The following is a 12,522-nucleotide window of genomic DNA, read 5'->3' on the forward strand; positions in this document are numbered from 1 at the left end:
AAGGCTGGGAATATAGCTCAATAGTAAAATACCCCTGGTATTAGTTCCCAAAACCAAAAAAAAAAAAAAAAGAGTTTTATAACAATAGTGCTGGGGATGTAGCTCAGTGGTAGAGTATGGTATGCAGGAAGCTCTGAGTTTTGTCCCCAACAATGAAAAAAAAAAAAGGCATAAAATATCTGAGTCCCGAGATCTTTTAAGTTCATGCCTAAGTTCATGTACCCCTAAGTGTTGAAGGATGTCCTGTGAAATTATAGGTGCTCTATAACCATTGATGGAAGAGTTGTGTTTAGACTCAACCCCTGTCTTTACCTGATTTTAGGGTACCAATTAAGGCATCAGAAAAAGCAGTTGCTTTTGATCTGAGCCCTGATGTAGCTACATTAATAATCACTATCCCAAGAAATTCCTCCTCTTCTACTCCCATGGATGACTGGGTTGACTCTGGTACAAATCCCAATTCTTCTCAGGTGTGCCCATCACAAGCTCACCTAGAAATGAACAACTATCCCCTGTCAGTTTGTGGCACCTTGCCAACCCCATGGACATTATGGTCCTAAACATTTTATCTCTTATTCCTGGAAGTCTCAAATCTCAGTTCTAAGATATAGAACATCTAGACTGGGGATGTGGCTCAAGCGGTAGCGCGCTCGCCTGGCATGCGTGCGGCCCGGGTTCGATCCTCAGCACCACATACAAACAAAGATGTTGTATCCGCTGAAAACTAAAAAATACATATTTAAAAAAAAGATATAGAACATCTATCTGAGATAGTGAAATTATTCTGTGTTTATTAAATCTGTGAATACTGACCTCTACTTTTTATCTATAGTAATCATTACATATTTCACATATATTTGTATATTCATATGTATCTGTATATTAATTACAATTCTAGAAGAAAACACAAGAAACTGGTAGTAACCATAGTATCCAACTAGTTGCTGAAATTTTTGAGAATCAGTAGGACCAAACAGAAAAAAAAGTGCTCAGCTTCCTTTTCACTTGTTTTGCCTTCAACTTTTCCCTTTTCTAAAATAATTAAAAATTTTATGGAAAAGAAAGGGAAGTTTCACTTCATAGGTTTTACCTTCAATTTACCAAGTTAAATTATCTACATGGTCCATTTGTCAAAAAGTGGGTAAGGAGTCCAATTAATGTCGCTCAGTGGTAGAAAATTTGCCTAGCAGGTGTGAGGCACTGGGTTCAATCCTCAGCACCACATAAACATAAATAAATAAAATAAAGGTATTGTGTCCATCTACAACTAAAAAATTTAAAAATAAATAAATAAAATAAAAAATATATATACACCCAGTGGCTCAGGAGGCTGAGGCAGGAGGATTGTAAATTCAAAGCCAGCCTCAGCAATGGTGAGGTGCTATGTAACTCAGTGAGACCCTGTCTCTAATAAAATACAAAATAGGACTGGGGATGTGGCTCTGTGGTGGAGTGCCCATGAGTTCATTCCCCTGTAGCAAAAATAACAAGAACAACAAAAACAAACAAAAAAAACGTATACACACACACACACATACACATATATCCCGTTGTGATGGTGCATACCTGTAATCCCAGCAACTCAGAAGGCTGAGGTAAAAGGATTACAAGTTTGAGGCCAGCCTCAGCAAATTTTCAAGGCCCTAAGCAACTTAGTGAGACCCTTTCTAAAAATAAAATATAAAAAAGGCTGAAGATGTACCTCCTAGTTTCAATCCCTAGTAACAAAAACAAAACTAAACTAAACAGTAATAACTGGGCCATGTATACCTGTAATCCCAGGGACTAGGGAGGCTGAGACAGAAGGATAACAAATTTGAGGTTAGCCTCAACAATTTAGCAAGGCCCTAAGCAACTTAGCAAAACCTGTTTCAAAACAAAACATAAAAAGGGCCGAGGGGCTGGGGCTATAGCTCAGTTGGTAGAGTACCTGCCTGGCATGCATGAGGCCCTGGGTTCAATCCTCAACAACACACACACACACACACACACACACACACACACACACAAAAGGGTTGCTGGGGAGCCAGGCAAGGTGGTGTGCACCTGTAATCCCAGTGGAGATCCTGAATTCAAAGCCAGCCTCAGCAAAAGTGAGGCGCTAAGCAACTCTAAATAAAATACAAAAATAGGGCTAGGGATGTGGCTCATTGTTTGAATGCCTGTTTAATCCCTGGTACCAAAAAAAAAAAAAAAAAAAAAAAGGCGGGGTGGGGGGGGCGCTGGAGCTGGGTGTGGGACCCTGAGATAGGAGGATGGAAAGTTCAAAGCCAATTTCAGCAGCTTAGCAAGGCCCTAAGCAACTCAGTGAGACCCTGTCTCTAAATAAAATACAAGAAAAATGGCTGCAGATGTGGTACAGTAGTTAAGCACTCCTGGGTTCAATTCCTGGTACCAAAACAAAAAAACCCTCAAAACCCATAAAAAGGGTTGGGGCGGGCTGGGGATGTGGCTCAATGGTAAAGTGTTCCTGGATTCAATTCCTAGTACAATAAAATAAAACAAAACAAAAAATCCAAATAATAATAGTAAATAATAATGATAAATAACCTATAATACTAAAAAGGAGAATTGATTGAAACAGACAGCTATAAATACTCAGAGACTGCAACCTCAGACTTTGGTATGTGGTTTTTATTTTTATTTGTTAATATACATAAATACTTTGTTTTCTTATTATGATTCAGATGTCATAAATCCCTTCCAATATTTTCTTTGATGTGAACATAAAACAGCTCACCTGTTCCCCTGGCATTCTTTCAGAACATATATGAGGTTAGGGCAATGGACCAGGAAGAACCAGAATCCCTAGGGAAAACATGACATATCTTCCTAAAAGCTTTAATTTTATTCAAATATTTTAGTGGGAAAATTTAATAATTTAATAAGTAGGTAATTTCAGGTATTCTTATTTTAAAACAAATAAATGTATAATGCTATTCAAACTGATTGATTTTTTTAGATTACACAGAAGTTTTGCATCCCTTCAAAGTCTATCCTATCCTTGGCTACCATAGTATTTTTGACCTTTATGACTCCTTTGGTGGATAAGATCGAAAAGTTTTCATAATTAATAAACTGTTTTAATTGAGTGGTGTCATGATCTGATATTCACTTTAGGAGGTTGATTTTGGCTTGCAGTAAAGATGAGTTGGAGGGCGTGGGTGGAGAATGCATTGGAGGTAGGGGAATCATTTGGAGAGTTGTTTTTTTTTTTTTTTTTTGTACTGGGGATAGAACCCAGGAGTGCTTTACCACAGTTCTACATCCTCAGCCCCTTTTACCTTTTATTTTACTTTACTTTTTTTGGGTACTGGGGAATGAACACAAGGGCACTCAACCACTGAGTCACATTGCCAGACCTTCTCGTATTTTATTTAGACACAGGTTCTCACTGAGTTGCTTAGCACCTCACTGTTGCTGAGGCTGGCTTTGAACTCATTTTTTTTTTTTTTAAATGTGAGAGAGGGAGAGAGAGTGAGAGAAAGAGAGAGAATTTTAATATTTATTTTTTAGTTATCGGCAGACACAACATCTTTGTTTTGTATGTGGTGCTGAGGATCGAACCCGGGCCGCACGCATGCCAGGTGAGCATGCGTGCCAGGTGAGCACACTACCACTTGAGCCACATCCCCAGCTCCTGGCTTTGAACTCATGATCCTCCTGCCTCAAGCTCCTGATTTGCTGGGATTATAGGCATTTGCCATTGGACCTGATTTACCTTTTATTTTGAGACAGGGTTTCACTAAGTTGCTTAGGGCCTGGGTAAATTGCTAAGGGTGGCCTCAACCTTGTGATCCCCCGGTTTAAGCCTTCTAAATTGCTGGGATTATAGGCATGTGCTACTGTGCCTTGTATTAGGAGACTATTATAATCCAAGTGAGTGAAAAACTGATCTAAACTTCAGAACACAGGACACAGAGAAGAATAGAAACAAAGATTTCTTTCTTTTTCTTTCTTTCTTTTCTTTTTTTTTTTTAGTTGTCAAAAAGCCTTTTACTTATATGTGGTGCTGAGAATCAAACCCAGTCACTTATGTATGCTAGGCAAGTGCTCTGCTACTGAGCCATACCCCAGCCCAGAAGAAAGATTTCTAATTTTCTTAGGTACTTACCATAATACCCACTTGCGATCTTTTAAAATCATCTAAGCATGTAGTTATTGGTCTGTTTTATACCTGCATAAACAATATACATATTCAATAAAATAAAGAAAAATATTGGGTAGGGGTATGGCTTAGCGACAAAAATGCTTATCTAGGGCTGGGGTTGTGGCTCAGAAGTAGTGTGCTCATCAGGCATGTGTGAGGCACTGGGTTTGATCCTCAGCACCACATAAGGATAAAATAAAGGGGGCTGGGTTTGTGGCTCAGTGGCAGAGCGCTAGCATGTTCGAGGCCCTGGGTTTGATCCTCAGTACCACATAAAAATAAATAAATAAAATAAAAAGTATTGTGTCCAACTAAGGAATAAATATTTTTTAAAAAAAGGATAAAATAAAGATATCGTGCCAACCTATAACTAAAAAATAAGTGTTAAAAAATGCTTATTTAGAGTGAGGATCTGGATTGGATTCTTAGCACCCCCCAAAAAAGTTAGTGATTGTCACTATTATTTAATTTTTTTGAGGTATTAGAGATAAAATCCAAGGCCTTATAACACTAGATAAATGCTTTACCAACAAGCTATATTCCTAGTCAGTTATTTATTTACTTATGGGGGAAGGAATTGAACCCAGGGTCTCTTAACCACTGAGCCACATCCCCAGCCCCCCCCCCCTTTTAAAAATGTTTTTATTTTGAGACAAGGTCTGTCTAATTCCTTAGGGTTTTGCCAATTTGCTGAGGCTGTTCTTGAATTTGCAATCCTCCTGGCTCAGGATCCTGAGTGCCACCATGCCTGGCCATCCCTAGTCCTTTAATTCTTTGTATTTGTAAAAATGTAATGGACTTCAACATATTCAAATTAGACTACTTTTGCATAGTAATGTATCAATTTGCTGCACTGTTCACATTTTAAGAAACTTACAAGTATTGTCCTTAAGGTGATCTGGACAATAGTCCACATTATATACTGAAGATGAATCTGCATATTCCATGGTACAGTCTTTGCCTTATTGAAATTGGGTTTTAGAAAATTTGATATGGCAGCTGGCTGTGGTGGCACACACCTGTAATCCTCAGCAGTTCAGAAAGCTGAGGTAGGAGGAGGGTCATGAATTCAAAGCCAGCATCAGCAAAATCAAGGCATTTAGCAACTCAGTAAGAACCTGTCTCTAAATAAAATACAAAATAGGGCTGGGGATGTGGCTCAATGATGAGTGCCCCTGGATTCAATCCTCAGCATCCAATCCTCCTACCGACCCAGCAAAAAATGGATGTGGCTAAAAGGTTAACTTTTCATTGTAATTCTCAATATGAAATTATTTAGTTACAAAACATTATCCTCTGTGCCATGTATCCAATTGATTTTCTAATAGGCTCATTTCAATTTTCAAGAGTCTGAACCTTAAAAAACTCACACAGTGCTTTATAACTTTTGAGATTTTGACATTTTATAGTATCTTCTCTGATTATCAGTAATGCTCAGTGAAGCCAGCAATGCTTGTATATCATCCTAGTCCTTCATGTTAAAAAACAAAAACCATACTCACCAGGCATGGTGGAGTATGCCTGTAATTCCCAAGACTTGGGAGTCTGAAACAGGAGGATCGCAAGTTTGAGGCCAGTCTCAGTAACTTAGAGAGATCCTATCTTAAAATAAAAAGAACTGGAACTACAGCTCAGTGGTAGAGCATCCCTGGGTTCAATTCCCAATACCAAAACAAAACAAAAAGAGATAATATTACCCATTCGTTGTATTATTTTAAGTATTTGATGAATATATGTGAAATTCTTAAGTGTCTATCTCACAGTATGCCCCCCAATAAATATTCAGTTATATATTGATGGTTCTGGCATATCCTATTGGCTTGTAAGGAGGGTTGGGAATCTTCACAACATAAACAGTTGGAAAATTACCAATTGGGTTTATATGTTAGGCAAGTTTAGAAGTGTATGGGTTAGCGGATCTAAAGTGTTTTTAATTCAACAACTACAGGAATATTGTGGCTCAATAATCGCATTAGTTTTAGCTTATATTATATTCCATATGTTTTCACAAGGTTGTGACAAATATATCTGTAAAGATATTTTTTTTTTTAAAGAGGAAATCAGTGTATTGTAACAGAAAACTCAGCCTCTTAGATAGCCCAGGTTTGCTTAGTGGTGTAAAGATCTGCTCAGTCCTTCTTTGCTTAGAAGACACTAGGGGAAATGCCACTGGACTCAGATGGGGACTCTGCAGGGAAGTTTAAAAAAAATTGGTACAGCTTTGCAAAACATCTGGTGCTCAGCCATCTGTCTTTGGCAGTACAAGGGCTTAAGGTCTGTGTGGTTCTTTCCTACACCTTAGAGGGCGGAGTTACACAGCAGAATCAATAAACCTTAGTAGCTAGTAAACTTAGATCTAAGTTCTCAAGGGCCCATAGGCACCTGCGCTTCCAGTTACTCCAATTGAGGTCTTAAGTTCCCGAGGGACACACCCCCCCCCCACTCCCAGTCCATGATCTCTATGGCAGCCACTTTCAGGTCTCCCCACTGTAATCGCACACCTGCTTGGGGCGGGACTTGCTATGCATACGTGACTTGAACACGGAACAATTTTGCATCCGGAGGTTAACTAGGTTTTACTTGAGAGTTGCTTGTTAAGGGGTTGGGACACGCGGGAACTGTTGTTCTATTAGAAATCTCCCACTGTAGTAAGAAAGGTGAAAGGCCCTCAAAATTCGTGAAGGGAGAACGGATTCAAAACGCTGTCATCGCACGCCCAGACTTCCTTGCCAGGCTAGGCTGGGCATTCCTAGGCCCCACCCATGGCAACGCCACTCTGACGTCCGCGCGCCGGAGGCCGTAATAGGCCCGTGTCGGAGCCCAGGAGGACGTGTGGCGCGTGGACTACATACATCAGGTCCCACATTAGTCCTGTGGCAACACAGTACGCGCTTCCGGGCAAGGTTCTGTGCACCTGTTCCCTCCTTCGGTTCAAGTACCTTACCCCTCTGGGAAGAAGGAGGCATACCTGTCTCCAGAGAACAAGAAAATGGGCCACAGAGAACCACTTAGAATATAGTGTAAAAGACAGTCCAAAGCTAGAAGGTGCCGGGCACCTTTAAGCTGTTTGGAAGTTCACGTGACTAAGTGCCGGACCCCAGCTGTCACGTGACGGCGCGCGCGCTCACACGCAGGGAGAGCGGGTCTGCGCTGTGCGCGCGCCGTCGCCGCTGTCTCCCACCCACCCCCTCGACGGGAGGGTGAGGAGCGGCGGAGTGATCAGGCTTCTGAGGCCCTGTGCGCGTGCGCAGCGAACAGCTGTCACCCAGTGCGGAACAAGTCTTCCAAATTTCCCAAATCTCCCCGGGCGGGAGGCCACAGTCTTCCTTCTCATCCTCTTTCTTCGGGTCGTGTCCTCGTCCCACCCGCGCGCCAGGTAACCGCTTTTCCGGAGTCAGGGAGATGGGGGAGGCGGGGGGAGGGGCCCGGGCGATCTTCCCGGCACTGTCCCTCTCCACGCGGGGTAGCGAGGGGTGTGGGCGTCCAGAGGAGCTGAGGCACCGGGGCAGAGACGCTCAGTCTGCGACCGCGGCGACTGTCATGCTGGGGAGGGAGCGGACGGCCATGGTCGCAGGGGAGGGAGGCGGGGGCCAGTGACAGTCCGATCCGGCCCTTACAGGGTTCGGTCCCCGTGCTCGCCATTCTCCCGGGAGCTGGAGTCGGGGTCGTGCTCTTTAGGACAGAGGAACGCGCGATGTTCTGGGGGTACCGAGTCCTTTACCCTCCCAGCCGGGTCTGCGGCGGACTCCAGGAAGGCCCGGCCTGGTGCGCTCCTCTGGGCCCTCCCTTCCCTGAGACTGTCAGGATGAGAGTGGGGGCTCTTCTCTAGACCACCCGTCGCAGGCAGCCAGTTCCTCATTCGAGTTCGTTCTCAGTCACCGCAGCTGTCCTTTTTGGTTTTTATTCTTCGGCACGGGGCCATTTCTTCCTGCAGTGCCTGTAAGAGCCACGATGTGGGGTAGACAGTGGGTGCTTAATCAATGCAAGTTGGATCGGGGCGCGTGGACTGCCAGGTACAGGATGTGTTGTGGGGCTAGGATGTACAGCCAGAAGGCAGGCAGGCTGGGTCTCCAGGCTGGAACTTGGGGCGTTTCTTCCTGCTCCCTCAGCCAGTGAAACCAGCAGGGCTCAACTCAGATGCTTTCTTTCCTCCTGTACGCGGAGCCAGGCTCCCCCCTTAGCTGTGTCCTGTTAAGACTGCACTGGCTGGCTTTGGTTGTGGGCAACAACTAGGGGGTTTTGTCAGGTCCTCTCTTCCCGAGAAAACAGAGCAGACTTTTTTTTTTTTTTTTTTGCACTTGGTAAATTACCAATGCGAGGTCATTTATGTAGCATTGCTTCGGAGGTATAAGGTTAGAGTCTCAGTGGCTCACCCTTGTCCGGGTGAAAGCATTTGATAGGTTCAGTACCTGTAGGTTCGCCCCAAACTTCGCCCTATTTCACCCACTAGAGTTTTTTTTTTTTTTTTAAACTTGGCTTCACTGTTTCTATGGCAACGGTTAAGAATATTCTAATTTCGAAGTGTTGTGGTTGAAAATTAGTGACTTTAGTTTTTAAAGGTTCAGTTTTACTATGTAGCACTCAGTTCTTTGAGACCAACCACTCAAATTTGCCTACTTTGCTAGTTCCCTCGCAGTCCCTCTCCCCAGCTTTGTTTTGGAACGCATAACACATTTTTTGGTTTAGACCAATTTTAGTGTTATGAAAAGATTGCACCTAATCTTTACAGCACCTCACAACCTTGGTAATAAAACAAAAAAAATTTAAAATAATTTGTAGTTGTAGATGAACACAATGCCCTTATTTATTTATTCATTCATTCATTTATTTATTTTTAATATGGTGCTAAATATCAAACCCAGTGCCTTACACTGATCAGGTGCTTGTTTTGTTTTGTCAGCGCACTTTAATCCCTTGCTTTTTTAAGGTTTAAAATAAACATTTTATGGGGTTAGGAGTGTAAATCAGTGGTAGAGCGCTTGGTTGGCATGCGTGAGACCCTGGGTTCAATCCCTAGCTCCAAGAAAATAAAACAAACATTTGAGGTGTCGCAGCGCACAAACCCTTAAAAAAAGAAAAAGTCCACCAATTATTCTGTAAGAATGAAGATTTTTAGGAGTTTAACAGGTACTTCATCTTTTCAGAAGTTTCTTCAATTTAAATTTCAATTTAAGGATGAAGATCTGGTAAACTGAGTTATTTTCTGAACACCTTCCATGGGTAGGTTAGGTGCCTCTCAGGGCAGTCTTAGGCCCCTCTTTCCTTTTCTCATTGTTTTGTAAATGCTTTGCCTCACTTTTCTCCCCCACCAGACTGTTAAAGCCTTGAAACCAGTTTTTTTTTTCCCCTCCCTCTCTTTTCTTTTAGTAATTAAGCCTGAGGTGCTTAAAATATTCCTTTATTGAGAAACAAATTTACCTATCTAAAATGTACAACTCAATAGTTTTTAGTATGCGCACAGAACAATTTTAGAATATTTTTGTTTTTATTTTTTGGTACCAGGGATTGAAGCCAGAGGCACTAAACCACTGAGCCCCATCCCCAGCCCTTTTAATTTTTATTTAGACAGGGTCCTATTAAGTTGCTTAGGGCCTAAGTTGCTGAGACTGGCTTTGAATTTTTTTTTTTTTTCCTGGGTACCAGGATTGAACTCAGGGGCACTCAACCACTGAGCCACATCCCCAGTCCTATTTTTTGTTTTATTTAGAGACAAGATCTCACTGAGTTGCTTAGGGCCTCAGGCGGGCTTTGAACTTGAGATCCTCTTTCTGCCTCAGTCTCCCTAGCCACTGGGATGACAGGCATGCATTACTGCGCTCCAGCATGGCTTTCAACTTTTGATCTTCCTGCCTCAGTTTCCTGAGCTGCAGGGATTATAGGTGTGTGGGACTACACCCTTCTCTGTTGAATACTCATGTCACCTTCCAAAATAAACCTTGTTTTCATTACAGCCATTGCCCATTTTCCTCCAACTTCCTCCCCCTCCAGCCTTGGAATCGGCTTTCTGTCCTAATAGATTTGTTTGTTCTGGACATTTCATATAAATGAACCGTACCCTAGTTGATGTTTTGTGACTGGCTTAATTTGCATATTTTCAAGGTTCATCCTTGCTGCAGCCTGTATCAGCACAGTATTCGATTTAATGGCACAATAATATTCCATTGTATGGAAATATGACATTTCATTCATCAGTTGATGGACTTTCGGATTGTTTTCACTTTTGTGCTTTTATGAATAATGTTGCTGCTATGAACAATTGTGAACTAGTTTTTTTTTTTTAAATTATTTTTTAGTTGTAGGTGGACACAGTATGTTTGTTTTATTTATTTTTATGTGGTGCGGAGGTTCGAACCCAGGTCCTCCCACGCGCTAGGAGAGCGCTCTACCGCTGAGCCACAACCTCAGCACCCCCGAACTATTTTTTTAAAAAAATATTTTTATTAGTTGTTGATGGACCCTTATTTTATTTACTTATTTATATGTGGTGCTGAGAAACCAACCCAGTGCCTCACACATGCTAGGCAAGCACTTTACCATTGAGAGCCACAACCCCAGCCCTGTGAACTAGTGTTTTGTGTGGACTTATGTTTTATTCACTCTTATACACAGTGGTGGGATTACTGCATTAATCATCTTTTGAATGAACAGATGAACAAGGAACGATAGTTAGTCTTAAGGAATATTTTTTGGAGACATTGGAGGGGCCCATTGACTTCCTTGCTCCACTACCAAGTGTACTTCTCTATTTATAGGCCAGAACTCTCTAGAGGTTTTGTCCATAGCTTGTGCTATTCCTTCTCTGAATATTATTAAGATCATTCCTTTCTATAGCATAGTTTTCATACTGCTCATAGCTAGTCCCTTATATTCATTTATTTGTTATGTATTTATTAGTGATATAATGATAAAACAGGTACATTCCATATAGCAATTAAGCTCTGTGTAATGCAGGTCTCTCAAGCTTTAAAAATGTGTTGTTCTTTTTATTTTAATTTTTTCTCTTCCTTTTCTTTAAATATTAATATTTAATGCTTCTCCTGCTATCCTATTTCTGATATGAAATTTTTGGGAGTATGACATGTAGTTTTTTTTTTTTTCCCCTCACTGCTGGGGATTGAACCCAGGGCCTTGCACATGCAGTGTGTCTTTTTATTCCTACTGGGCTAGAAAGAAAGTTATTTGGAGCATATGATACAAATTTGAAATATTAGCTTTTTTTTTTTTTTTCAACTGTTAATTCCCAAGGATTCCTTACACCCTGTTCTTGCCCAATAAAGATGTGCCTTTCTAAATCCATTCTTGCTAGGCCTAATCCCTTCCCCTCTCAAGCAGTCAGTATGATCCTTTTAAGGATTATGTTCTTCCTTCAAGTCCTCTTTCACTGAGGAACCAGTCATAATTCTCAGATCTACTTATGAGATTTTGATTAGCCAATGGCCTTCTTCCCATTGGATTCCTCTGACTTCTTATTTCTCTAGGCCTGGTACCCAGCTTACACTCCTGTTCCCTCTGCCTACACTGTTACCTTGACCTGCACTGCCCTGTCTGGTTGGTTCCATCCCTTTCAGAAAACAGTCCAATTGTCTCTTCGTCAAGTTAGTCTCCCTCAATCCTGCACACTTGCCTTAGTAGCATTCTGTAATGTCCTTCACACTCTTAAACAACCATGCCATTACTTGTCCTTTTCTTCCTTCTCCACCTTCATGAATGCAAAGAGAAAGAGCCACACAAAAATATTAACAGTAATTAGTTATTTCTGAATGATGGAATTGTGGATAATTTGTTTCCTTGGTGTTTAAGTGTATTTTCTAATTTTCTCCTGTGGAGGATAGTTAATTAAAAATCCATGTTTATTAGAAATTTGGAAAACTGGAGCAGATGGAAGGAAAAAGAAAAGTTATCAGTATTGTCATTTTTATTTTGGTAAAATTTCTTCTAACATTTTTCATTTTGTTTTAATTACCTAGATGAAATTTTACTATAACTTAATCTAGCTTTTTTGGGGGAGCAGGTGATGATGGTACTAGAGATTGAACCCTAGGCACTTTACCAGTAAGTTATATCCCTGGACAACACCCACCCCCATCTTTGAGATGGAGCCTTGCTAAATTGTTGAGGATGGCCTGGAACTTGTGATCCTTCTGCCTGGGATTGCAGCAAGCATTTCTACTCTGCTGACATGAAACTTTTATTTTGATTTTTTTTACTCGTATCTCTCAGTTTTCTAGGGAATGGTAAGGATACTTATCATTGGTTGCCTTGATGGAGTTTCTGGTACTGAAATGAAGCAGATTATTAGAGAATAGAATTAGCATCTTAGGCTGTTAGGGTATGAGAACCAAATATGCTAAGAATCTCATTTCCCTGAGAAA

At 41.3% G+C, this 12,522-nt stretch overlaps 1 protein-coding gene across 2 annotated transcripts in view; it reads left to right on the plus strand.

Moving 5' to 3' along the window:
• The first annotated feature begins 7,319 nt into the window (after positions 1-7,319).
• The window catches only part of Kdm4c (lysine demethylase 4C), a 399,763-nt gene continuing 394,560 nt past the window's right edge, over positions 7,320-12,522 (plus strand). For both annotated transcript variants that reach the window (XM_026391491.2, XM_026391492.2), the window contains exon 1: positions 7,320-7,526. The gene's annotated coding sequence lies outside the window, so the exon portion shown is untranslated. The remainder of the gene's footprint in view (positions 7,527-12,522) is intronic.

Source organism: Urocitellus parryii, chromosome 4 (assembly GCF_045843805.1).
Source record: "Urocitellus parryii isolate mUroPar1 chromosome 4, mUroPar1.hap1, whole genome shotgun sequence".
Taxonomy (NCBI): domain Eukaryota; kingdom Metazoa; phylum Chordata; class Mammalia; order Rodentia; family Sciuridae; genus Urocitellus; species Urocitellus parryii.